The sequence below is a fragment of the Stegostoma tigrinum genome, chromosome 9 (assembly GCF_030684315.1).
Source record: "Stegostoma tigrinum isolate sSteTig4 chromosome 9, sSteTig4.hap1, whole genome shotgun sequence".
NCBI classification, from domain to species: Eukaryota; Metazoa; Chordata; class Chondrichthyes; order Orectolobiformes; family Stegostomatidae; genus Stegostoma; species Stegostoma tigrinum.
Genome location: NC_081362.1, coordinates 66139066 through 66166581, shown reverse-complemented (window position 1 = coordinate 66166581; position 27516 = coordinate 66139066). Strand labels below are relative to the sequence as shown.

Below are 27516 nucleotides of genomic sequence, written 5' to 3'. Positions count from 1 at the left end.
ATCCCAGAGAATTGAGGGAGACCTGCGAACTTGTCTGCCTCAGGAATTACACCTGCACTGCTTCATTACTCAACAGGCCTGGCTCAATCCTGCTTCTACTTTCCTGGGGGTAAAAAAAACTACATACAGGGCCGGGGGGAAACAACGCAGCTGAGTCTGGAAATTTCCCAACTTTTCATCTCTGCCTTAACGGCTAAAGTCCAGCCTTTAGTCTCACAACAAACGGTTGCCAACTAAAGACAACTGCAGCCTTGGTGCAATCCCACCAAGTGAAAATGCAATAGAAAATCCTAAAGCAGCTACGTGGCAAAACATTATTGAATTCATTCACCTCCTAAAACCTTTTAATATTTTTATTTAATCGTTGTCATCCTGCGTTAAGTCTGAGCACCAAATGAATGAAATGGTAAAGAAATCAACTAAATATCTTCCAATAAACTCAATAATAATAGCTTTATAGAATTAAGTATTATAAATGCGTATTTTGCTTATTTTGAATTTATGACCAGATGATTAAATTCAAACAGATTATTCTTTGGCTTACTCTAACCAATGTTTTTTTCAGTCAGTACTTGGCATTTAGTTGTGGAAATTCAAATTGTGAATGTCACATCTTATTAAAAACAGCATGTTGCAGTCTGTAAATCATTGTCATGTGCTGTGAGCAGACATTTTAAAGGTTCTGAGATTACTATCATGGAAACAAAACTGCATCAACATAAATGCATGTCATTATTGCTACCAATAAATTATAAGTAATATCTGAGCACACTGACAGCTGTATTTTGTCAGTGAAAGTACAAATTATGTGAATCACAAGAAACACGGCCTGCAATACAGTAGAGAACAGATCGTCTAAATAATATGAAAGATCCAATACTTATTTTTGTCAAGAAAATCAGTAGCTTTTTAACTTCCAGTTTTGATCTGCTGTACGTTCTCCAACACTGGATGAAGGAAATATTCAGCAGATGCAATGGCAAGATAAATGGCTGAAAATTCTGGAAGAAGCTCAGAGATATGAATGTTAAATTGCACATGAATTTTGTCAGTTATATCCTGCTTATTTTCCATTATGGCTTGATCTTGCTTCTACCTACGAGGCAACATAGACCTTCTTCAGGAAACAAGAGAATTGTCTAATTCGTTTTGACAATATTGTGCTTTTAGCAGGTCTTATAAAAAGCTGTAAACATTTCATTATGGACTTTGAACATTCATTTATCCACTACTGTAAGTTCGACTGCATATTTCAAGCAGATCTGTTATGTAAACCTTACTTGCTGTGAAACTTTTAAATAAAACATAATGTTATCTGACTGTGCTAATACAAGAGATGATTTTCTGAAATGAAATTGACCATCTGTATGATTGCTATGTTGTTACACTGCAAAAGGTTATCGCTGCTGTCAACCAATTTAGGAAATAAACTGTGACTGGTTCTTTTCACCACATGACTTCTCAGTTCTTCTTGCCCAATTGCAGTTCTAGAGATAGCCAACTCCAGAGACCATAAAATGACCCATTTGCATTGTACATTCTATGGAGGGCACATTGCAATATCCTGAAGAATATTTTGTTATACTACGGTACGTATTGCACAAAGCAAATATGCAATGTCCATGTGAGGTTTCTATAAAAACAGAGACTGACTACTAAAGAAATTAACAGATAATTTCTCTTTATTTTTGCTGTTGATTTGTCCTTCAGCAGATCTGTCCTATAAGATGGTATGCCTTGAAATCTGATGACTACCATAATTTAAACCAATAGAGTTGCATTAGACATTTTCTAGTTGAAGGAGATGACACCAAGTTTGTAACAAGGTATGAAAGAATTCTACTGGGGATACCTACCAAAGATTTCCTTCAGAATTCTCTCCTTCTGTTCTTGATTTTGCCAACATAAATTGAAATACAGTTGGAAGTGTTTTTCAGAAACAGAAACAGAAAATGCTGGAAATATTCAAGAGGCTGTCTCGACATGTGTAGATGGTGAAACAGTTTCAGACAAAAGTCCACTGCCAATTATTCAAAATAATGAAGAATGCACAATCTGTGAATGATTTTTAAAACCGTGTATTGCTGAAAAAAGGCACAGTTTGTTAAAATTTTTTGCCATCAGGACAATTCACAAGAAATAATGATGCAAAGGGAAAACAAGACTTATACTGTATGCAAAGTAAGTGCTGATTGGTTAGAAAGTGGACTCTGATTGGTAAAAGTGTTGTCATGGAGAAGATACCAATTAAGCAGTTAAGAGCTGTCTTAAGAGCTAAAGTGTTCCTTCTTCCTACAAAGAGCTGCACCCACCTTAGTGGCCAAGATAACATCAAGCATTTAAGGGTCCAATGACTGTCCCATGAAGTTTTAAGATATAATATATCAAAACCACAAACAGATTGTCTCAGCATGTTGCATTTTTCTAATAAATTAACCCTGTGGATTAGAGAATGCATCAATTTTTCAAATATAGATTTACCCATCCCACAAGGTTGAATCATTGTTCATAATGATGAACACATTTCAATTGTTTTAGAATATCAATGTTTGTAACATTATCAATTTCTTTTCCTCTTCTCTGATTTTTAAAAAAATTTCATGGGATATGGGTATTATTGGCCAGGCCTGCATTTATTGCCCATCCCTAATTGGCCAGAGGGTAGTTCAATGTCAACCACATTTCTGTAGGGTATGGGGTCACATGTAGGCCAAACCAGGTAAGAACAGTAGTTTCCTTCCCTGATGGACCTTCGTAAACCAGATAGGTCTTTCCTTGACAATCAACAATGGTTTCATAGTCATAATTAGGGTCTTAATTCCAGATCTTTATTAAATTCAAATTCCACTAACTGCCATGGAGGATTTGAACCCCAGTCCCAGGACTTTACTAGGATTTCTGGATTAATAGTATAGCAATAATACCACAAGGCCATTACCTCCTCATTAGATGGGGACTGCCTCAACCAGTGCTGCAGGTGATGTTTCCTTCTGGGGTCAATTATGAGGTACTGATACCTTTCAAACGTTTCCTTCAAGAGTCAATCTTTTTTCAAGACTAGATAGTGAGCCTTAGCTGACTATTGTACTGTGAAAAGCATGGCAGCCATGCCAGCCAAGAGGAACACTTCCACATTTCATTGCAGTGGGGAAGCTCTGCTGGAAAATATTTGGTGCAGTACTTATGCAGATGAATTGCGTACTGAAATGTCGAACCCAAGTTCACTACTGAGGACAATTCACTTTGAAATCATTCAACATCTCAGCAACTGCATTTCACTCCATTTTGAGTTGCAAGTGATTCCAGACCTGATTCTTATCTGTCGTCCTCCGCAATGACCTGACAAGCCATTTTCATGGAAAGAGCAACAAACATTGGCATTGCCATAGAACTACATGACAGAGTGATTGGACTCAGGAATACGCTTGAAGCTGGACTTGGAATCATAGAATCTTTTCAAGACAGTAGGCTGGAGATTTCAATCCTATCAGTCTCCAGCATAACATATCTGCAATTTTGACTCTGATATGACAAAAACAGATTAACGCAATGGCAGCATTCACTGTTCACATGACCTTGACAAGATTCACATCTCAATTCATTTACTTACAGTATAAAGGAAATCAAAAATGCCAGGGATTCGTAAACATCTTCCTTTGGAGATGATCTCGCGAAACACATTAAGGTTTCTGTAGATAAGGATATTATTTCCTGTATTGATCAATTTGATACAGCAAGTAGATGTTTTGAGTCATGGCAACGAAACAGGCGAGTCTTTAGTTAGCAGTTTGGAATTCAAAAGGACAATACTTAAATGAATGTTTTCAGCTAGATCTTTATCACTGTTAAATTGGAACTACATGATTATTTATCCTAAAGTGGCTTTAAAGTGACTGGACACAATTCCCTCCCTGAGCGTGTTGAGGAAAGAGGCAGGAAAGGCAAATAATTGGGTTGGGTAGGCTGGAAGAAAAGCTCGGCCCTCTCTTGTCTCTTCAGCAATTAAGTTCAGCAGGAAGGTTATCTTCTCAATCCACCAACAATTAAGACCCTTAGGTGGTCAAGTAATGGCTACTTAAGAGCCATGACCCACCACTCGGCAGTTACCTCCCTTCGCAGTCGACAAGAAAAGTGGCTTGACTCCTGACAAAGAAACAAGATGGCCAGCCAGCTGGAAGTTATGGGGGCACCATTTGCCCCAATTTGGGGTCAGTTCAGGGCAGAGAAGAGATGCAGGAGAGGGCCCCTGAAAGTGATCGCCATTCCCTTTCCTCCAACTTCCCTGACCCTCTTTTTCCCACGATGCCAATCTTGCAAACTCGGCTAGAAAATGATTTTGCCAAGCATAGCAAGGCTTACTAGACAGCACTTAACTACCAAATTGATGTTTGATCCATTGAGCTTTCTTCACGCTGGTACTAGGTGGCAGTCACCCCAGGAGTCACCCACTTCCTTACTTGTGGAAATGGAAAATTCTTCCTCTGTTTTATGTAGACTGGACAATGGAAGATCCACTAACTCACCAATGCATTGTAGCACCATCCAGAAAGTCTTTCTATACTCCTTGCATGTTTGCAGGAGGTCTAAGCATGTAAAGGAAGGGAATCTGGACTATTTGTTACAATAGTATAAGCGCAGATCTCATAATTTGAAGTACTGCTTCCAGCAGGTTGCTTGCTTCTGGTAGTCCTAATTTATTCTGTGATGGTCCAAATGACAAATGCTCTCCTTTCAGAACTTGTCAATATAAAGTTACAGACAAAGATTTCGTGCACATGTTTGGAAAAGATATTCCAAAAATGAACATTTCTGGCTTCATAATTGCTTGTAACTCAGATTTGTTACAGACACACTTGTCAATGCGGGAATGTGATTTTACCCATATGTACAGAGTAAACAGATAAAGCAAAGGGAACTGGACTAGAAAGTTCATCAATGTCTTTGAAATATTTTGAACGACATTTTTCTAAATTATACCGTCTTATCCTTCTACAGAATCAGAGGAAGTTACAACACAAAACAAAAAGATGCCTGACCAATGAAATATATAATTTGATTCTGTTTGCACAAAGGAGAACACAAACAAGATCTTGAAAATGTTGGGGAACACAGGGTCTCAGTAGGGAAATGGTGTTGAGGTAATTGATAGGATTGCAGGTTGATAAGTCACCAGGGCCTGATAATCTACATTCCAGTGTAATTGAGGGAATTGTCCTAGAAATAGTGGAAGTATTGATTATCATCTTCCAAGATTTTATCGACTCTGAAATAATGCCGATTGATTGCAGGGTGGCTAATGTAATCACACTATTTAAAAAAGGAGGTAGAAAGAAAACAGGGAATAATAGATGTCTGTAGTAGTCAAAATGGAGAGTCCCAATTTAATAGCACTTGGAAAACAGTGACAGGATCAGATAGAGTCAGCACAGATTTTTGAAAGGGAAATTACGCTTGATATATCTACTGAAATTTTTTGAGGATGTAACTAGTTGACTTGATAAGGAGGAGCTAGTGAATTGATGTAGTTGGACTTTAAGAAGCCTTTCGGTAAGGTCCCACATAAGATATTAGTATCTAAAGTTAGCTGCATTGGTTTAGCGGTAGTGTGCTGACATGGATACAGAACTGGTTGGCAGACAGGAAACAAAGAATAGGGATAAATGAGGTCATTTTGCACATGACAGCCAGTGACTAGTAGGTAATACAGGGATCAGTGCTTGGGCCCCAGCTATTCAAAATACACTAAAGATTTAGGTGAGAGAACTAAATGTAATACCTTCAAGTTTGCAGATGACACAAAGCTGGGCAGGAGGGTGAGTTGTCAGGAGGATTTAGAGCTGATTCAGTGTGATTTTGACAAATTAAGGGAGTAGGCAAATATATGCCAGATATAGGTAAATGTGAGGTTATCCACTTTGGAAGTGATAACAGGAAGGCAAGTTATTATCTGAACGGCAATAGATTGGGAAAGGGGAAAGTGCAACAAGACCTTGGGTATCGTTGCACACAACTCACTGAAAGTAAGCATGTAGGTTCAGCAGGCAGTGAAGAAAGCAAGTGGTCTGTTGGCTTTCATGCTGAAAGCATTTGAGTACAGGAAGCGCGATGTCTCGCTGCAATTGTACAGGACTTTGGTGAGAACATATCTGGAGTATTGTTTGCAGCTTTAGTCTCCTTACCTGAGAAAGGATGTTCTGGCTATGGTTGGAATGCAACAAAGGTTTGCGAGTCCGATTGCTGGGATGATAGTATTGACATATGGAGAGGGACTAGCTTGGTTAGAACTATTTCACTGGAAGTCAGAAGAATGTGGAGGGTTGTCACACAAACCTATCAGATCCTAACAGGACTAGACCAGGTAAATGCAAGAAGTACATTCCCAAAGACTAAGGAGTACAGAACCAGGGGCCACAGTTTAAGGATACGGTGTAAAACTGAGATAAGGGGAGAGTGGCGAGCGTGCGGAATTCTCTGCCACAGAAAGTGTTTGAGACCAAAACACTGAATGTTTTTAGAAGAAGTTAGATATGGTTAAGGCTAAAAGGATCAACATATATGGGGAGAAAGCAGGAACAGGTACTGAGTTGGATGATCAGCCATGATCATAATGAATGGCGGAGTAGGCCCAAAGGGCCGAATGGCCTACCCCTGCTCCTATTTTCAATGTTTCTGCCTTTGAGAAATAACCTGTTTAAAACTCCAAATGCTCGCCCCAAAATTGGACATCGAACAATATTTTGCTTTAGCCAAACGGTATGTTCCTTAACTTCAGCTCTGAGTTGGCTCCAATGAAACTCTGCAACTGGCCAAAATGTAGAAGCAGAAGGTGGATAAGTGTTTGTTTTTCAGACTCTTGAAACACTGCATTTTGCACTTCTTGCCAAGAACAATAGGAGCAACACCTCTTGAACTGCAGCCAAACATTTGATTCAACCCGATGAGATCTCCCTTATGAAGCACATGTTCATACTACTGCCGTTCTCTGCTTGTCCATATAAGATCTCTAAATAGTGTTCCCAGTTCTGTGGAAGTTGTATCTCTCATTCCTGAACAAGGCCCTTGGAAATAGCCAGAGTTGGGATGCTGTGGTACTACTGGAGCATAATGTACCTGTAGTCATCCTTTGATGGCCTGCTGTTCTCCAGTCATTCAGAAAGTTTCGCTAAAGCCCTACGTCACAGTTTGGAAACTCAACTCAACGACTTAGTTTCAGGAAATAAAGTCAGCACCTTTCCAAAAGCTGCAAAAAACTTCTGCTGAGTTTATTTAATTCAACAAAGTGAGAGAGCAACACAGAAAATATTGCCCTATGATCTTCCACCATAACTTGACCCCAAGGAAAGCATCAGGTCAAAGGTATATAATTCAAAACATAAATAGGGCAAGAGTCTTTTTAAAAATGTCAAGCTAAGTGGAGAGACTTAATGAATGAGGATAGAAGAAAGTGCATCTCCTGCAGTTGTATACGACATAATTGGAGTAAAACTCAGCACACCACAGGAGAGGTATCTTACAGGGGTCTGCGTGACATGGGCTGTGGTGATATTTGAGACAGAATCAGGTGATAGATCCAACAAGGCCAAGCTTGACATCAAGAGTAAATTGCATCTTCTTTTAGGCTTTTCACAAGCTGAATTTAGAAAACCTAGCTAGGTAGTGGCATGATGCTAATTGGCAGTGATTATTGCTTGTTAAATACCATGTTAGTGGACCAACTCACTCGTATTTAACCTCTCTTATCAAACTCACCAACAAGCTTGATGTTGGCAAAATCTAACAAGGAAACCAAAGCAGGTACCTGACGAAATCAGTGCACCTCTTGCTCTCACCGACTTCTGTGTTGGACCCTGGGTAGCAATATCTCAGGGCATTATGCATGGGCACCAGTTGTACACTCCTTTCATTGATGGACATTGGCATCTAGCATCTGCCAACACGTTAGAAGCATCATGGCACCTTTGTGAATACACTCACAGAATGGTCAGGAGGCACCGCATGGAACAGCAGCAATTCACAAGGAAAGGCTGCAGCAGGGGTACTGGTCTTGAAGGAGAGGTACCCAGCTTAAGAGTTACTCTAGGTTGCTCTCTTAGTGCTTGGACAGTTTGCGAATTGCCACAGCCTCCGCTCCTCCTATCAGTGTTGGCATACTGGTGATTCAGCCAGAACCAAAGGCATTTATTGTTGCTATTTTAAGGTGCTCTTTGGCACCGATGCATAGGCAGGCTGCACGTCCTGCTTGTCAGTGGGGATCTGATCGGAGTGAGGGAGTGGGTAGTGTACGTCCTGGTGAATGGCACACTGAGATGTCAATCTGACACTTAATGCATGTGCCAGCTGCCTGCACAGCAAAACACTACATATTCAATCAAGGAAATGGCCATTTCAGAGAGTGTGGTCGTCAGTTCAGTCAAGGAGAGTGCCAACATAGATCAGGGCATTGCAGTACTATTAGTCATGGGCATAGTCACATACAGTTTAGGGCCTTCAACGCTGGCAGCTGTCTGTTTGGGACACTCATGTTCAGGGAATATGCCAAAGTATGCCTTCTAGGAATGGGCACCTGTCAGTTGTGTAGGGTCACTACAAACAGAAAGTGATAGGCCATATGTGTTTTCAAGAAGGATGTAGATATAGCTGTTGTGGCTAAGAGAATCAAGGAATCCAGGGGAGTGTGAGATTAGCGTATAGAACTCGACGATCAGCCATGATCACATTGAATGGCACAACAGGCTTGAGAGGTTGGCTGGCCTACTCCTGCTTAATGGGTTGGTTTATGAGGACAGGCTGAGTAGACCAGGAATATATCCTTTGGAATTTAGAAGAATGAGGGGGTTCTTAAAGAAACACATAAAATTATGAAGGGAACATTTAGAAGCAGGGAGCTGTTTCCATTTGCAGGTGAAATTAGAACAAAGGGGTTTAGCTTCAAAATAAGGGGGAGCAGGTTAGAACTGAGTTGAGGAGGAACTTCCTCTCCCAAAGGGTTGTGAATCTGTGGAATTCCCTGGCCAGTGAAGCAGCTGAGGCTACTTTATTGGATGTTTTTTGAGGTAAAGATAGATTTTGAACAGTAAAGGGACTAAGGGTTATGGTGAGAGCGCGGGTAGAGAGTGGAGCTGAGTCCAAGAAAACAGCAGCATGATTTTGTTGAATGGTGGAGCAGGCTCGAGGGGCCAGATGCCCTACTTCTGCTCCTATTTCTTATCTTCTTATACTCCTATTTTCTATGTTTCCCCAGACAAATGATACACAGTTCTGCTGACTGTTTGTGGACTCTATAGTACTGCCAGCTGCCCACTCCCTGGGCTGTGCTGGGGCATGTACACTGAATATAGAGATAACAAGGTGTAGAGCTGGATGAACACAGCAGGCCAAGCAGCATCAGAGGAGCAGGAAGGCTGCATTTCAGGCTCAGACCCTTCTTCAGAATGTAACTGGATGTACGTGTCCCTCAGATAAACATGCAGAGTTCACCATTTCAACTCATACACAAGGTAAGGTGGGAATAGATTGTCAATACCCAAAGGTCTGCAACCTAGCAAAGAGAAAGCAGGCCCATAAGAAGAGAGATTTTAAAAGGGGGAACTAATAAGGAGCAAAATACTACAGATGCTGAAAATCTGAAATAAAAACCAAAAATGCTAGAAATACCCAGCAAGTCAGAAGGTACTTTGACTATAGGTGTCTCAGCCTGAAGCATTAATGCTGATTTCTTTATCCACAGATGCTGCCTGACTTGATAAGTATTTCCAGCACTGTTGATTTACATTTCATTTTTTATATCATTAGCCATGTATATCATTTAGTTCCACACTTCCTATTTCAAACATTTTAACATACAAGCATATGAACGAGAAACAAAAGTAGGCCATTTGGTCAGTTGACCCTGTTCCACCATTCAACAACATCACACCTGATCTGATTATAACCTCAACTCTACATTCCTAAATAATCTACATAGCCTAATAATCTTTCATTCCTGAGTAAGATAAATTTGATTTATAATCTCTGAAATATACAATAATTTAGATAGTATTGCACCCTTTTGAGAAACAGAGAAAGAGATGGAACAATAGATCATGGGAAGATGGTGGTTTAGCAGTAATGTCACTGGACTAGTAATAGAGGGGTTTACTGCATTGGAGTCATGGGTTGAAATCCCAGCATGGTAGTCGGTGGAATTTAAATTCAATAAATAAACCTGGGATGTAAATCAAGCTCCAACTGTAGCCATGAAACTGCCATCAATCGTCATTGAAAAGTAAAGCTAGTTCACGCATAATGAAATTCCTTTCAAGTGGAAGTCTACACGTGACTCCAAATTCATGATGATGTGATTGAATCTGAAATGCAAGCAAGCTGCTTGGTACAAGGATAATCAGTGCTGGCCAGTAAATACTGGCCTGGCCAGGGAGACCCACATCTCATGAATGAATGAGAGGAAAATAAATGATGTCTTCACCCGAAGTTACATGATCACTGTTCAAATGTGAACTCAGGACTCATGGTGGAGGTGGGGGAGGGGGGTGTAGAAAATAGACTCTCTTGACAAGGCGGTGATGGACTAGGCTACTAAACCAAAACTCATCCACTTCGTCGGTTTCTTTTCTTATTTTTCTTCTTTTTGTTTTTTATTCTTTTTCTTCTTCAGTTCTCTCTACTTACCTCCATCCCTCGTATGGCATTAGTGATGGAGAGTTGGGCCAGCGTGGACCTGAGGGATTCCCAACCTTGAGGAAGTCCAGTGCAGGTTCCTGGCCTTGAGGAACCCCAATGCAAGCCCCTGACATTGAGGAACCCCAGTGCGAGGCCCTGACATTGAGGAACCCCAATGCAAGCTCCTGACATTGAGGAACCCCAGTGCGGACTCCTGGCCTTGAGGAAGCCCAGTGTTGGCTCCTGGCCTTGAGGAAGCCCAGTGTGGGCTCCTGGCCTTGCGGAAGCCCAGTGCGGACTGCCAGATGAGAGGTGAATCCAGCATGTACTCTGTGCTTTAGAAAGTCTGTAATACTGAATTTCTGCCTTTATTTATTTAGTGTTCTAATTTATGCCTCAGACTTTGTACCTAAAATGGCACCGGATATGATGACTTTGTAGTCTTTTCACTGTACTTATATATCCCTGTACTTGAGTAAATGTAACAATAAATTTAATTCTAATTCTTATTCTTTCAGTTATATCTCTTTTTTAATTCTAAAACTATTCAAAATGGTGCCGAATTGCGGTGACAGTTGAAGCTTTTCACTGTGTTTTATTGTATTATTCACTGTAAATTGCAAGTGATAATAAATCATTCCATTCAACTGAATAACAGTGGGACTGGCAATTTTCCCCTGGCATAGCTATACCCATATGAATTATGTGCCTGTCCTTCACATAGGTGTATGTACTGGCTTCTGTGAGGACAGGGGCAACCAAGGTCAGATACTGGAACACAAAGCAGCTACAAAATGACCTTTGAAAAAGAAAATAAGTTTGGCACATAACGATTTATTTTTCAGATTGTCCTGCAGAGGCCAAAAATAGAAGCAAAAGTTGGTCTTAATTGAAGACAAGGACCTCTGTTCCAACCAAGTTTGCAGTGATGAATGAATTCCTTTCTTTAAAGAATAATTCAACTTCATTATACCAAGCTCAGGGTGAAATCAGTACACTTTTCTATTTAAAATGTACTTGGCCATGTACAACATGATGAAGAATCAAGCCAACTAGATATTACAGAGTTTGAGATAAGGTGTGGAGCTGGATGAACACAGCAGGCCATCAGCATCAGAGGAGCAGGAAGGCTGAAGTTTCGGGCCTAGACCGTTCTTCAGACTTGCAGAGTTTGCTTCTTTTAAAAAAAGAGACTTATGTAGTTAAAAGTACAAACATTTTTAAAAGCTAAAACCCTCCCAAATCTGACAGCATCCATGTAACTAGCATGTAAGCAAACAGAAAAGTTGCAGGATTGTTGGGAGGACAAACTGGAAAAAGGTTAATGTCTGTAAGATTATAATGTTAATTCTTCCCAGCTGTGGTGTTGATCATGTTAAAGCTAGCTACTGGCACAAAATAGAGGCAATGTATAAAAAAGAATGAGTTTTGATCTCCCATTGTAAGAGTTATCAGGCTATCATTCAAACAGCTGGGGGCTGGACCTCAGTATCTTTTTTGCACACTGGAATTCGGTCAGTTCCTTTCTATCTCTGGCCAGTCCTGCAGAGGAGATGTCTGTAGCTTATTGCTAATTTCAACCGTCATCATGTGAATGTTCTCCTTAGCAATGTTACTGGGACATTTATTTTGTAACTTCCTGTAAGCTTGACCAGCTTTTAGGGGCAAAGGGTTTTGCAGTCATTTTAAACCACAGCGTTCTGCCTCATTTAAAGCTGTTTTCTTTCAAACACAAGTCCCAGGTATTGAACCAGCTGATGAAATGAATGATTAGTCCCTGTACAACAAGCTAATGACACAACCGATAATTAAAGGCAAGATTTTTGTTTTCAGTGTTCCCTTGAAGCATCCACTTGAATTGGGTTTGATTGAGGAGCAGGATTTTATCCCGCTCGATGACAGCTGCCAGCCAAACAGTTTGACTGTTAGCTCTATAGGTCCCCCAGTGCCAGTGGCAGTAGCGGCCAGGACTGGGACTAGAAGCAATCCCCAGGTTCTAAGGCCAAGAATCAAGAACCAGGTAAACATGGGGCGTCTCAATGTGGGGAAGGGAGACCTGAGTATATAGGTGAAGGGGTTTCGAGTCTTGATAGAGAGACCAAAGGAGGAGGTGGAACTCATAGAGGGCAGATGTCAGAAGGACATGCCCAATGTGAAAAGACAGCCTTAGAGGGATACATACCCTCCCACCAGCACCAGACTACTTCCATTCACACACTCCTGACCTTTTATTGGCTCATACATTGCATCCGATATTATTGGACCAACTAACTTGTCAGGGCTGATGTGTTTTGGATATTCAAGTATACATAAGCATTATTCATTACTGTGCACTTTGTAGCATTATTCACATTGCAATCAAAGTCAGGAATAAAAACAGCAATTCATCTTCCCTTCCTCAGAGACGGCCAACTTGTACCAGAGCTTGGTCAGATTTGCATTTGCCATTACTTTTAACCATCACTCGTGCAAATAAAAGATACGTCCTGTTTTATTTTGTCACAAACAGAGATTTCCACACTCTTCTTCCAAATCCTGAAGTCACTGACTCCCACCCATTGTCCGGCTGACTGAGGTTATTCACTCTCATGTGACTCACTTTACTGTAGAGGTTACAGAGAGACACATGAAACCTTCAAATGGGGACATTTCTACATTTCCCTTTTGCAATAAGGCCATCGTGTGCGTTTTACCAAACTTCCCTTCCTTTCCAGCCATGTTTATTGATGTGGTGTCTTCCATCTGAAAGTCTAATCAAGGACTGGAAAAATATACCTAGCCAAGTGCAGCAGCCTTGGACTCAACTCAGCTCTTTAAAAAAAGTCAACAGATTGACCTAGTTTAAAAAAGACAACTCACTGGAACGTTCAGCCAAGGTGCTCAGGACATTTTAAGAGATCAATACTGCCCCCTACAGTGCAACTGAGTAAAAGTTAATAGGGCCACGAGTAGCACAAACGGGATCATTTACCAACAACAATGTAAAACTCTCAGTAAAAATCAGTTTGGTCATTATCAGCCAACACTCCTAACTTCAACAAAAAGAGATAGGGGTTACCAGGAAAGTTGGAGTTCAAGTAGAATATTGGCTATGGTCTTGTTGAGTAACAAACAGGCTCAAAGGACAAAAATGGCCTGATACTGCTCTTATTTCTACTGTTCTTATGGAAATTAGGAGAAGTGTTTAATGGGTAACTGTTGGTCAAAATGGAAATTACTTCATTATGTTGCAGATTTTTATCATCATTATAGTTACATAATTAGATAATTTAAAGATGTGGAACAATACTGGTCAATAGTTGTTGCAAGCCAGAAGTTCTTGCCAATAAGGCCAGTGGACTTAATGTCACCGAATATTCACAAAATAATTTGAACAGTTGGAGTTTTGACCACACTTGGTCGGAATATTGAAATCAAAAATACCATTTCATGTGATTACGCTACCGTATTTACTGGTCATTATCACTGGCTGTGCTGATGTGGTAAAATTTCCTGAGGTTATTAACCTTCTCCACATCTGCTCCAATCCCTCTAAATATCTCTTTCTTCATTTGCGTACACTACACTTTGTGATTGCATTTTCCCAACCTCCTGCCTTATGTTCGATTTATATATCTTCGTTCTTTCAACTTCAATCTTTGGCGTGTTCTCCACATACTCTAGTCTTATGAGCATCCATCCCTGCGACCCTGCTTTCTGGATCTTCTGTTCTCAATTCATTCTTCTTAGGGGCTCCTCTGAACTGTTTATGACCAGCTCTTTCAATCACTTTCTTAACCTTTCAGTCTGTCAAATCAGTGCCTTCTTCCTCCACTCTTCACATACCTATACTCCCACCACTGATAGCTGACAGTGCCATCTGTTCAGTACAACTCCTTCCCAAACCAATCAACTGACCTTATATAGATTTATAATATCATGAGGGGCACAGATAAGGTGAATAGCCAAGGTCTTTTACCAAGAGTAGGAGAGTCCAAAACTAGAGGGCATTGGCTTAAGGTGAGAGGGGAACCTTTTTCACATACAGGGTGCAGCGCATATGGAATAAGCTGCCAGAGGGAGCTGTAGAGGCTGGTACAATTACAACATTTAAAAGAAATTCGGACAGGTACATGGATAGGAAAGCCTCAGAGGGATATGCGTCAAACACAGGCAAATGGGACTACTGCAGTCTAAAGTTGGCTTGTACGAGTTGGACCAAAGGGTCTGTTTCCATACTGTATGACTGTATGACTCTATAAGTAGAAGTAAAATATCCATGCAGCAAATTCCTGACTGCCAGTCAAACAGCCTTTTTCATCGCAGGCCAAGCAGCATCTTAGGAGCACAAAAGCTGACGTTTCGGGCCCAGACCCTTCATCTGAAGGGTCTGGGCCCGAAACGTCAGCTTTTGTGCTCCTAAGATGCTGCTTGGCCTGCTGTGTTCATCCAGCTCCACACTTTGTTATCTCGGATTCTCCAGCATCTGCAGTTCCCATTATCTCTGATCACAACTTTTTTCATCTCCCATTTTCAATAACTTTTTCTATACCTAATGGTTTTTCTTTGCATTGGCAGATGAAGTCTCAATTCATTTAAATAGTTTGCTTACAGCAGGGTTTTGGAGCTAGGAGATTAATTCCTAGTCATTCCAGGGTGATCTGGAAGAGTGGCAAATGCCATTGTTGCTCAGTGTCTGTGTTGTGCTGTGCTTTGAGATACTCACCACAATAAAAGCACCTATTATCTGCAAATTGCTGCTGCTGTGCTGAGGACCAGGAATCTGCCAGTATTCCCATTGCTGATCAACATCCATTGGCGCCAACTGGACGGAGGTTGTGCATGGTTGTCAGTATAGACGAGATTGTGATACCTTCTGGGGCAGGAGCAGCTTGCTAATATTTACTGTCACAGTCCACATTTAAGTTGAGTAACTTAGCCAGGGGCTAGTATTGTATCCACAAATCTGCAGCCCTGCCAAAAGAGAGAAGGAAAGAATCAAAAGGAGTCAATAACCAACAATCTGTAAAAGTGCTGTCATTATCACAATAGAGTGCAATCCAATGGCAATTAGGAACACAGATCAAGAGCCAACAACCAAAAAAGAGGCTAAAGGCTTTAAAGAATAAAGTTAAATAATCTTCACTCACAATTGGCTTTCAATTGTTCTAATAAGCTCAGTCATAGATTACAGCACGTGGATAAGGCAGTGTTGGAAATTCAATTCATGAGTTCAAGGGGCATAGAAATAAACAGTCAATATCTGATTTTGTGGCTGTGTCAGTTAAACAGGTGCATGAATAACTGCACATGCAAAGCACAATCTGATGTACATGATTGCTCTGAACTGACAAGTATCTGACCTCAGGATCAATGGCCCACTGCAGACAACCCCTTAATGCTGGGCCAGACATCTTTCCACAATTAATGCTTGCACACACTGGCACCCTATCATCTCTGGGGCTTGTAAGACATCACAGGGTAAGGAAGCCAATGTTCAGATCAACTGAAAAGTGTTAAGTGCCAAAATGCAGGTTTCCACGTTGTTTTGGCCTGGCCCAAACAAAGAGAAAATTGACAAGTGAATGACAAAAAAAAGCATGTTTCATTGCAGTGTAAATACAAAGGGATACTCTAATCTATTGTGAGACTTGCTCCTGGTGCATGAGCTTCGTACAACTGAAAGAGAAACTTTCTAGACTTGGGAAGGTTGAGTACCAGTCAGATCTGATTAAATCCGAGATAATGGGAACTGCAGATGCTGGTGATTCCAAGATAATAAAATGTGAAGCTGGATGAACACAGCAGGACAAACAGCATCTGTGCTTTTGTGCTCCTGAGATCTGATTAAATGATTTGTCTTCCCTGCAGCCACCAGCAAACAGCTTGGCTCTAGCAGATTTATTAATTAGGTTTAGTCATCATGCTATAGTTCCAGAATAATACATGGCACCCAATGAATGTGGCATTATCCATACCCATTACAATTAGGAATTCAGGGCTATGGTGGTAAAATTTGAAGAGGAAAATGTGAGAGGCTCAAGTGCAGCAAAGTTTCTAGCATGAGCTACAGTATATAGCTGCATTATTATAAAAGTCTTGGAACTAACTTATGCTAATGTCCATCCAAGATGCCACATTGTCAGGTACTAAGTAGTAATACATCAATTAACCAGCACATGGAGAGTTGTAAGAAATGCATTCAATGAAGCTTCATTTTAGGTCAGTGTGATTATATAACTTCTGAAAACTGGAATACAGAGCAGATTGGTTGGGTTAAATGGTCTATTGCCATACTGAAGATTGGTAATTCTATATGTAATTTTTTTCCTCCTTTCCACCCACTAAATAGGGAGGCAGTGGCGTAATGATAATATCACTGGACGAGTCATCCAGAAACCCAGGCTAATATTCTGGAGAACTGGATTCGAATCCCACCATGGCAGATGGTGAAATTTGAATTCAGTAGAATAAAAAGCTGGTCAAATGGTGACCAGTAACCACTGTTGGCCGTCATAAAAATGCATCTGGCTCACTCATGTCCTTTAGGGAAGGAAATCTACGACTCTTGTGTGGTTTGGCCTACATGTGACTCCACACCCACATTAATGTAATTGATTTTTAACAGTCCTTAGACAATTAGGGATATGCAATAAATGCTGGCCTAACGAGTGCTGTCCACATTCTAAAAATGCCATGGAAATCACACTTAGGTTAAAAAAAATTGTTGTTCATCATCTTGTTATCTTAATTTAGTGTTATTTTAGGTCACTTTGTGTTGGAAACATAGTGGCTCAAAGCTACTCAGACTCATTTTGTGGTAGGACCAACCAGATGATCAGGGAAACTTTATTTCCCTTAACCCAGGCTCGATTTAAACTCAGGCACCTGGAGTATATCAACCTATTAAACCACTCTTGCTCAACAAATAATATTTTAACAATGGATTTAATTGTTCTGCGTTCATCATAATTGAGACTTGCAACCTGGCATAATCGCAGAGCACAGACTTTGCTGAGCTCTTTCTCAAAAAAATTTTGACTGAACTCTTGTGGATTTAGCCCTTCACAAAATGACATTCAAAAATCCCTTTAGGGATAGTAGGGACTGCAGATGCTGGAACTGCCAGATGCATTTTTATGACAGCCAACAGTGGTTACTGGTCACCATTAGACCAGCTTTTTATTCTAGGGAATTCAAAAATCCCACTCTGTTACCATGTATCATTCCCCATTACAGTGTTGAATGCATCAGTTTTTTTTCCCCCAATCTGCGCCAAGTGTCTTCAAGCAAAAAACAAAATGGTGTTTCAGCCTGGTCACTTCACGAAAGATATAAAGTGCAGCTATCACTCCAGGACTGTGGTCCCAGCACATTCACCAGAAACAAATAATACTGGTTAACATAAATGAGATTTTAGTTTGAAGTCTCCCCTGGGAAAAGCAAAAGCAAATGAAGTGGAAAGGTTTGAATTGTTTGCACTCTGTTAAGATCTTGCGTAACAAGCTAACAGAGTCAGACAGTACTATCAGATTTACAACATGGGTGTAATAACTATGACATGCTTTGAACTGCTGCCAGATTGTACCACAATAGGCCGTTGTCTCACCTGGTTGATTCATTTGCCAGTCATGCAGAAAACCTCATTGTGATCCTCCTGGCCCGAAAAAAACCTGAGAGCGCTTTGAAATTGGGGTGGGGATTGTTGAAAATCGAGATTGTAAACAATGCATTGCAGGAGACGAACCGAAAAATATGCTGATCTGTATATTTTCTTCACTGAATTATTTTGCAACAGACTTATATTTCTGTCGTATTTGCATGTTAGACACTAGGGTACATCCCTTTGCAAAGTGGACATATCACCCAATGTTTATTTAAAATAATGTGACTATCAATCTGCATAACTGCATTATTACATCCAACAATGTTTACCTTGCAAACAAAATTTATTTTCGAAAACTTAAGTGAGTCAATAATGGTCATGGTTATTTTCCAAGTACAGTTTATATTACTATTCTAACAGTTTGCACTGTTACTAAAAACCTTGAAGTTTTTCTTACAGAATATATTAAGTATAACATTTTCTTAAAGCTTCCGATCATTTTTAAGCTGAAACTTTCTTTCGCTCATCTCAAAATTCACACTGAATTCCACCAATGGAAGGTTCTTTTCCATAGCTCATTCAAAGTAGCACCCACCTAGGGCTAGTTAGAGGGTATTCAACCATGGAAGGCATCAAGCTCCTACGCTGCTCTCACTCAATGTTAATATATGCATAAGGGTCATTAGGCTGCTATCTGGAGCAGAATCGTTGCCCAATTTTCCTCTTCCTGACCAAAATGCACTGAATCAATAGAGATCCTATCACCCCACCTCATCACTCAGAACAAACCAAGCATTGAATATAAGACTTTTGGTTATGCGTGATTTAATAATATCCCACCCAATATCCACCACACTAAGATATTAGGATAGCTTGTTCTTAGCTATGTGCCTCTTCCTTACAGTCCTCTAGGGTTGCACACCATTTCCAGGTTAAGATTTGCTCCAAAGGCACTAACATTGTCACTGTGTGTTGACCACTGGAACTGTTCCTCCTCTCATTGGTGAATAGGGTAGCTGCAAGTGGGAAGGATTGGAGTGCACCTGCTTACTGCTCAGCCTTCAGCTTGATGATGGGATTGGCAATGGACCCATCTGAGAGCTTTTGGACATGAAGCTCCATGGAAGGGCCATTGTGCCAAATGCAGTCTCACAGGCAGTTCTCATGATTCTCATGATCAGAATACATTGATAAGTGCTCCGAACAACTCAAAATACTTGTGGCATGTATACCTGTGCCAAAACAGGGTAAAGATTTGAGCAGCACAGCAGGAAAATCAATTTCTATTTGCCAAAGCTAAGTTCAGGGTTGTGCAGACAAATTAATAATTACATAATGTGTGGGGACAACCTCATCTGGCCTTCGTGTGTAGCAATATTGTCAACAAATCCCCAAACATTTTATCTGATGGCTATTTTCAGCAAATGTTTTTGATGTATAATTCTGATTTGACAGACCAAAACAAATTGTGCTGATTCCACAGTGTCTGTACAAATTGAAGCCTGAGGTAACCATTTTGATCTCTAATTCTCCACAAACACAACCCCTCCTCCATTTAATTTGATTTCTTTCGTAAAGAAGGTTGATAGTTTTGAAATTTTCATGATAGAATCACTGGGGTTAAAACATTGGTCAACTTCCCACTCCCTGCATCCAAATACACAGGGTTCAATGATAGCACTTATATCAATGCCCTAGTTGAGAACAGCTACCTCAGCACTGACTAGGGACCAAACCAGGCACTCTTGATCCTCTGTGGCTTAAGTATTAACCCTGCATAACCATTAGAGCTCATGTTCATTAACTTTGCTAATGTCAGCAATCATTAAGCACATCCATATGGCTATTAATACATCTCATGTGTCACACTGAATCCTGAAAGTTCAAATAAACAGAACAAAATGGTTTCATCTGGTTTAAATGGGTCAGTTGATTATTTACTACAACACAAAGGATATTAAAACCAAACCAAGATAAACAATGAATATCTCTGTTACCATGTAACTACCCTGAGATCAGATAAATCCAGGATTTCTTTCCCCCAGAACACATGATAAACTGGAGAACTACAGTGTCTCCTTTCATTCCAGGATTATTGATTGTAAAATTAAAACTAAGTCTGTTAATACAGTACGAGTATAATATAAGATGAAAGGAACAGATTTATCATCAGTGATTGAGATAAGAGTAATATATGGCTGAGATGAAAGATTGCACATGTAACAATTTGGCTGGTTATTCTACTTATCGCTTGTCACCTTCACCATCAGTTTTGGTTCTATTTGCAACATTCTCATACAAGTTGGAAGATTGTAGTCTTAAGACTGACTACAGAACCCAAACATGTCACCGTGCCAGATGTGCTATCCTTCGAATAAAATGAGGCCCCCGACTGATGTGAAAGATCTCACGGCACTATTTGAAGCAGAGCAGAAATTTCATCATTAGGATCCGTGCTGCGCTCTTTGCTCAGCCCAGCCAAGCGAATGTAGAATTTTGAAAAGGCTGTGGCAGAATGGTCATGTTACTGGATTAGTAATCCAGAAGCCCAGGCTAATGCTTTTTCGACCACAGCAGATGTGGTTGACTCTTAATTGTTCTCTGAAGTGGCCTGAATGAGCTACTTAGACCAGGGAACAATTAGAAAATGGGCAATAAATGCTGGTTCAACCAACAATGCCATATCCTATGGACAAGTAAAAATTTCAATGCTGGAATAGAGACTGAAAACCCTGCCATTGACATCAGTCTGGTTCACTAATATCCTTTAGGGAAGGGAACTGCCATCCTTACCTGGTCTGGCTTACATGTGACTCCAGACTCACAGCAGATGTGGTTGATTCTTAACTGCCCTCTGGAATGGGCAATAAATGCTGCCTAGCCACAATGTCATCATCTCATAAATATTTTTTTTTAAAAATCTGTCCAGCCAATGGAACCAACCACAGCACAACTTCCTCCACCAAAGAGTCCAATTTGCCATAGCAACATACAGGCATGTAAATCCTTGCCTGGCGCTGCAGATAGAATCATAGAATCTCTACAGTGTAGAAAGAGACCATTCAACTCATCGAGTTTGCACTGACCCTCCAAAGAGCATGCCAATCTGATCCAACCCTCCACCCCAACCCCGTAACCCCAATGGGGTTTTTAACCATGACTAACCCACCTAACCTGCAGCTTCCTGGACATAAGAGCAATACTTTATCATGGGCAATCCTCCTTTTGAATACGTACAGGCTCTTATTTCTTTCCAGCATGGCTGACAAGGAATCTTTCCTATTCTTACCTCCTGCTATTGGTGTAAATTGTAAGGCTTTATAAGTCGAAGGTCAACATGTTTGGACATTCGTTTGGCCACTATTAGATTACTGCATGCAATTCTGGTCTCCCTGCTGTTGGAAGGATGTGTGAAACTTGAAAGGGTTCAGAAAAAATTTACAAGTATGTTTCCAGAGTTGGAGGGTTTGAGTTACAAGGAGAGGCTGAATAGACTGGGGCTATAGTCAATAAATGTGGAGCTGGAAAAGCACAGCAGGTCAGACAGCAGCCAAGCAGCGGGGAAATTGATGTTTTGGGCCAAAACCTTTCATCAGGTTTTGGCTTGAAACGTTGACTTCCCTGCTCCTCGGATGATTTCTGACCTGCTGTACCTTTCCAGCTCCATATTTACTAACTCTGGCTTCCAGCATCTGCAGTCCTTACTGTCTCCTGGAGTGAGGCTATATTCCCTTGAGCTTCAGAGACTGAGGGTCACCTTATAGAGGTTTATAAAATCATGACGGGCATGGATAGGGTAGATAGACAAGGTCTTTACCCTGGGGTGGGGGAGTCCAAACTGGAGGGTATCGGTTTGGGGTGAGAGAGAAAACAATTAAAAGGGACCTAAGGGGCAGTTTTTTCATACAAAGTGTATGAAATGATTTACCAGAGGAAGTGGTGGAGGCTGGTACAATTACAACATTTAAATGGCATCTGGATGGGTATATGAATAGGAAGGGTTTAGAGCGATGTGGGCCAAATGCTGACAAATGGGACTTGACTTATTTAGGACAGCTGGTTAGCATGGTCGAGTTGGACTGAAGGGTCTGTTTCCATGCTGTACATCTTTATGACTCTATGTTTTATCGCATTATGGACACAACATCAAGCCCTACTGTGAGACTTGAATGCATAGGTTTGGTTCAGAGATAAGGGCTCTACCTAGTATGTCATATCCAAAGAAGAGAACAATCTCATTCATTTCATTTCCAATGTCTTGCAAATTACACTCCTTAGCAAACATGTGCAATTCCCCTGGACCTCACATTTCCACTGGAACCAATAGTTTTATCCCTCTGTGGCCCCACCTCAATGAATTTCGGGCATGACACAGTGTTGAACTCTACTTCTGTCGCCTTCATCTCCATGTCTACTTCTTTGGACAAGAGTCCTCTCCCTGTCCCACAGACCTCTTTACCCACTTCCAACACTCTCCTGTTACCTGGAGCCCTCCCTCTGGGCTATTACCTGCACTTGACCTATTCAATGAGAACTATCAACATGACATTGGTCACGTCAATTTCTCTGCCACCACCACCCCCCCCCCCCACCCCCCCGCCGCCCCCACCTTACCCACTCCAACTATCCTCCTGGGAACTGACGGCAACCTGCGTTCTCAGATCCAACCCTAACTTTGTAATTATGCCTACAACCAAGGGTGGCGCTGTTGTTGTCAGGCTGAGTGCCAGCTCTCAGGTATCTTCCCCTGGCCCATGGTCACAAAATGGACAACCAAACTATTGTGTCCACAACGGTCGCTAACCTTCTTCATCTGATGATCTCCCCCTCACTTTCTCCAAGCTCATGGTCTCACAACTCCACATAATTCGCTTCTACCTCCTTCCCAAACTCCACAAACAGGACTGTCCAGGCAGACCCATTGTTTCTGCTTGCTCTTGCCCCACAGAACTCATCTCTTCCTACCCTGACTCAGTCATCTCTGCCCTGGTCCAGTCCCTTCCCACTCATATCTGTGATGCTTCTGACGCTTTACGCGTGGGTTTCCTCTGGATGCTCCAGTTTCCTCCCACAGTCTAAAGATGTGCAGGCTAGTTGGATCGGCCATGCTAAATTGCCTGTAGTGTTCAGGGGTGTGTGGGTTATAGGGGGATGGGTCTGGGTGGGATGGTCCAAAGGGCGGTGTGGACTTGTTGGGCCGAAGGGCCTGTTTCCACACTGTAGGGAATCTAATCTAATCTTTACGTCAGTTTCACAATTTCCAATTTGCAGCCTGCAGCCGCTTCCTCTTTACCATGGACATGCAATCTCTTTACACATCCATCCGCCCAACCAGGATAGTCTCAGAGCTCTCTGCTTCTTCTTAGAAAAATGGTCTGACCCATCCCATCCACCACCATCCTCCTCTGCCTGGCCAAGTTCATCTTCAATTTGAACAATCTCTCTTTTAACTCCTCTCACTTTCTTCAGGTCAGCAGGGTGGCCACGGGTACCCACACGGGCCCAAGTTATACCTGTCTCTTCATGGGCTATGCGGAACGTTCCTTGTTCCAGTTCTATTCTGGCCCCCACACACAACTCTTTCTTCCATACTTTGATGATATCATTAGTGCTGCTTCCATCTCTCGTCCAGAACTGGAAAACTTCATCAGCTTCGCTTCCAATTTCCACCCTGCCCTCACTTTCACCTGTTCTATCTCTGACTGCTCCCTTCCCTTCCTCAACATTGCTGTTTCCATTTCTGGGGATAGACTGGCCACTAATATCCATTACAAACCCACTGACTCTCACAGTTACCTTGATTATACATTCTCACTCCGTATGTCCTGTGAAGACTCTATTGCATTCGCCCAGTTCCTCCATCTCTGCTGCCTTTGTTCGTATGAGGCCAATTTCAACAAGGAAGCCTCCAAAATGTCCACATTTGTCCTCAACAGAGGATTCCCCAGCATCATAATTGACAGGGCCCTCAGCCAGGTCCAACCCATCTGCCACAGCAGCGATTGGGACACTTTTTCATTATCTACCATCCCACCAGCATTCACATCCAGAAGATCATCAGCTGCCATTTCTTCCACCTCCAGTGAGATGCCACCACCAGACGCCTATTCCCCTCCCCTCCCTTGTCCGCCTTCCACAGGGGCTGTTACCGCCGGGACATCCTGGTCTACTGTTCCTTTATCCCCAAAACACCCCACAGCCCCACAGCACCTTCCCCTGCAACTGGCAAATGTGTAACACCTGCCCATTTACCTCCTCCCTTCCCACTATCCAAGGGCCCAAACATAGCTTCCAGGTGAAGCAACACTTCAGCTGCTCTTCCCAGAACCTAGTCCTACTGCATTTGCCGCTCACAATGTAGTCTCCTCTATGTTGGGGAAACGAAGCGTAGACGGTGTGAACGGTTCGCAGAACATCTACATTCTGCTCTCAAAAAAAGACCCTGAACTTCCGATTGCCTGCCACTTTAACGTACCACCCTGTTCCCTGTCCCACATCTCTGTGTCTGGCTTGCTGCAGTGCTCCAGTGAAGTTCTGTGTTAACCAGAATAGCAGTATCTCATTTTCTGCATGAGAACTCTATAGCCTTAAGGACTCAATATTGAGTTCAATAATTTCAAGACTTGAGCACCTTCTCCCATGTCCCTACCCCAATCCCCACACACTTGTTATCACATGGTCTGCTTTTACACATGACTAATTATTAGCCACTAACAGTCCCCATTCACAGCTATTCATTCTCCTAGGCTGATCATTATTCACTCCTTTGTCTGTCTAATTGTTTTTTTTCTCTCTTTAGGCTCTATCTCCATCTATGTGGCTTCACGGTAGCTCAGTGGTTAGCACTGCAGCCTCACAGCGCCAGGGACCCGGGTTCGATTCCAGCCTCGGGCAACTGTCTGTGTGGAGTTTGCACATTCTCCCCGTGTCTGCGTGGGTTTCCTCTGGGTGCTCCAGTTTCCTCCCACAGTCGAAAGATGTGCAGGCTAGGTGCATTGGCCATGCTAAATTGCCCGTAGTGTTCAGGGGTGTGTGGGTTAAAGGGGGATGGGTCTGGGTGGGACGCTTCAAGGGGTGGTGTGGACTTGTTGGGCCGAAGGGCCTGTTTCCACACTGTAGGGAATCTAATCTATCTTTTACCCCTTACTCCCTTTCCCCACCCTATCTTCAGCATAAAAAACAACTTTTTGCTAGCTACCATCACCGGACCCGAAACATGAACTCTGATTTCTCTCCACAGATGCTGCCAGTCCTGCTGAGTTTTCCCATCAGCCTCTGTTTTGTTTACCATTCAAACCTTGTTTGATTAAGAAGTTATTGCATAACTGAAAAACAAAACAAAAACCTCTGCGCTAATTCTTCACTGAGTTGCAAACTGCGGTTCTATTTCCCTTTAAAGAAAACAAAACCTCACTGTTTCCAAAGCTCTGACCTTGTGGCAGGGAATCATAGTATATTCAATCTCCAATATGGTGCCTCAAGGAGGGGTAGGATATGGGCTCAGACATGTAATTACTCATAAGTCGACGTTCCAGCCTCGGGCTCATTGCCAGGAGAAGGTGCCAAGTACAGGCTTGCACTCCTCCTAAAGTATAGGGAGGAAATCAGAGGGAGAGCCACTCCAGGCAATATTTCCCACACCTCCTGGCACCAGATAGAAGACAGCACTGGCAGCAGACTGGCAGGGAGCCACCTCCACGTTTCTTTGTCTGTGGTCTGGTGCAAGACATGGGAAGGTTTGAAGGTGTTCAATAAAAAAGAAAAGCAGCAAACAAAACATTAAGGGAACGAATTACCCTGAACGTTATAATTTATGCTGCTGGAACATATTTATTTTCCGAATGATGGTTGGCTTTTCCAGTAGCTCAGTGAAATGTTTATGAAGAGAAAAAAACTGCGAAGGTTGGAAACCTATAAATAGGTAAAGCTGAAATTATCCAGCAAAAGTAATTTTCTTGATATGCACCCCTTTGTGTTTTGATTTTCTGAGCATTCACTTAAGTTGTCAGATAATCACACACATGACACAACCGAATCTCCCAGTGGGCATGGCTCTGTCAAAAGCATGAAATACAAATTAGGAGCCTCTTTATAAATGCTTCTCAACATGCTGAGTACTTCCAGTTTTTTTTTAATCAAAGCTAGATGCTTAAACTGCTAATCGGAACCTATTTAATACCCTACAATGTCCTGATACAGTCAATTATACCAAACAAAAAGACAAATCTAGTATACAACAAAAGACACAGTTTTATGCTCCTCTGAAGCAAGTGAGTAAAGACTCTGCCCAGGTTTAATCCCTGGTCTGCGCTGACTCCAACAATTTTGACAGAAAGTTACTAACGGCCCTCAGTGGTACATAGCGCGCGAGGAGGCATGGAAATTGAGCAGGTTTCCTGCTTACAGTGACAATTCAGTACTGGAAAGTGCATGCATGTAGCTGCCAGTAAGAAATGAATCAGACTTTCAATATACCTTTAGCAAGGGTTGATTAGCCTCAGTTGGCTGAAAAGCTGGTTTATGAATGCAGTGTGAGGCTGTTGGTGTGGGCTCAAATCCCCCACTGGCTGAAGTTACCACAAAGCATTCTCCTTCTCAACCTCTCCCCTCACCTGAGGTGTGATACAGTTCAGATTAAGCCACCATCAGTTGACAGAGCAGCCCTCTGGGACTGCAGCAGCTTTACCCTAACCTATACACTCTTCACTGTCTGGGCTTAAGGGAGAACCAATGTTGTCATTCGCAATTGTCACTCTCAGAGGGAATTGATCTGGAAATTGTAAGCCTGAAGCATCTGATTTTCTGTTCATTTAAGCTAACAAGCAGAAAAAGACTTGTTTTCCTGAGCAGTGCTTCCTGCAGGCTCCAACTTCAGCTGCAATCAGTACATGAAGAATGGGCTTCTCGCCAAGATTTCAGAAGGCTGCTGGCAACACACACTAACTGGGCCTCAGCCCAAGCCTTTGAGAAAAGAGGAGGAAAAAGAGGAGGGGGCGGCACAGTGGTTCAGCAGTTAGCACTGCTGCTTCACAGCTCCAGAGACCCAACCTTGGGTGCCTGCCTACGTTTAGTTTGCACACTCTCTCCATATCTGTGTGGGTTTCCTCCAGGGGCTCTGGTTTCCTCCCACAGTCCAAAGGTGTGCGAGGTAGTCGGATTGGCCGTGCTAAGTTGCCTGTAGAGTCCAGGGTTGTGCAGGCGAGGTGAATTAGCCGTGGGAAATGCAAGGTTACAGGGATAGATTAGAAGGCTGGGTCTGGGTGAGATGCTCT

At 42.0% G+C, this 27516-nt stretch overlaps 1 long non-coding RNA gene across 2 annotated transcripts in view; it reads right to left on the bottom strand.

Moving 5' to 3' along the window:
* The window catches only part of LOC125454771 (uncharacterized), a 111607-nt gene that overhangs the window by 55852 nt on the left and 28239 nt on the right, over positions 1-27516 (bottom strand). For both annotated transcript variants that reach the window (XR_007248090.2, XR_007248091.2), the window contains exon 3: positions 15365-15612. This is a non-coding gene — a long non-coding RNA (uncharacterized LOC125454771). The remainder of the gene's footprint in view (positions 1-15364; positions 15613-27516) is intronic.